The following is a 1,749-nucleotide window of genomic DNA, read 5'->3' as shown; positions in this document are numbered from 1 at the left end:
CTCCTTCCTTTTGGCCTCTTTCCTCTATTCCCGTATGGCCCAATAAGGCCCATATACTCCCCGGCGAATTCCCGTAACTCTCCGGTACTCCGAAAAATACCCGAATCACTCAGAATCTTTCCGATGTCCGAATATAGTCGTCCAATATATCGATCTTTACGTCCCGACCATTTCGAGACTCCTCGTCATGTCCCCGATATCATCCGGGACTCCAAACTCCTTCGGTACATCAAAACTCATAAACTCATAATATAACTGTCATCGAAACCTTAAGCGTGCGGACCCTACGGGTTCGAGAACTTTGTAGACATGACCGAGACACGTCTCCGGTCAATAACCAATAGCGGAACCTGGATGCTCATATTGGCTCCCACATATTCTACGAAGATCTTTATCGGTCAGACCGCATAACAACATACGTTGTTCCCTTTGTCATCGGTATGTTCCTTGCCCGAGATTCGATCGTCAGTATCTCAATACCTAGTTCAATCTCGTTACCGACAAGTCTCTTTTACTCGTTCCGTAATACATCATCTCGTAACTAAATTTTTAGTTGCAATGCTTGCAAGGCTTAAGTGATGTGCATTACCAAGAGGGTCCAGAGACACCTCTCCGACAATCGGAGTGACAAATCCTAATATCGAAATACGCCAACCCAACAAGTACCTTCGGAGACACCTGTAGAGCACCTTTATAATCACCCAGTTACGTTGTGACGTTTGGTAGCACACAAAGTGTTCCTCCGATAAACGGGAGTTGCATAATCTCATAGTCATAGGAACATGTATAAGTTATGAAGAAAGCAATAGCAACAAACTAAACGATCAAGTGCTAAGCTAATGGAATGGGTCAAGTCAATCACATCATTCTCCTAATGATGTGATCCCGTTAATCAAATGACAACTCATGTCTATGGCTAGGAAACATAACCATCTTCGATCAACGAGCTAGTCAAGTAGAGGCATACTAGTGACACTCTGTTTGTCTATGTATTCACACATGTATTACGTTTCCGGTTAATACAATTCTAGCATGAATAATAAACATTTATCATGAAATAAGGAAATAAATAATAACTTTATTATTGCCTCTAGGGCATATTTCCTTTAGTCTCCCACTTGCACTAGAGTCAATAATCTAGTTCACATCGCCATGTAATTTAACATCAACAGTTCACATCGTCATGTGACCAACACCCGAAGGGTTTACTAGATTCAATAATCTAGCTAGTTCACATCGCTATGTGATTAACGCCCAAAGAGTACTAGGGTGTGATCATGTTTTGCTTGTGAGAGAAGTTTAGTCAACAGGTCTGCCACATTCAGATCCGTAAGTATTTTGCAAATTTCTATGTCAACAATGCTCTGCACTAAGCTACTCTAGCTAATTGCTCCCACTTTCAATATGTATCCAGATTGAGACTTTGAGTCATCTGGATCAGTGCCAAAACTTGCATCGACGTAACCCTTTACGATGAACCTTTTGTCACCTCCATAATCAAGAAACATATCCTTATCCCACTAAGGATAATTTTAACCAATGTTCAGTGATCTACTCATAGATCACTATTGTACTCCCTTGCCAAACTCAGGACAGGGTATAGAATAGGTCTGGTACACAGCATGGCATACTTTATAGAACCTATGGCTGAGGCATAGGAAATGACTTTCATTCTCTCTCTATCTTCTGCCGTGGTCGGGTTTTGAGTCTTACTCAACTTCACACCTAGTAACACAGGCAAGAACTCCT

The sequence above is a fragment of the Triticum aestivum genome, chromosome 7A (genome assembly GCF_018294505.1).
Source record: "Triticum aestivum cultivar Chinese Spring chromosome 7A, IWGSC CS RefSeq v2.1, whole genome shotgun sequence".
Lineage (NCBI taxonomy): Eukaryota > Viridiplantae > Streptophyta > Magnoliopsida > Poales > Poaceae > Triticum > Triticum aestivum.
Note: the sequence above shows the minus strand (reverse complement) of the source record.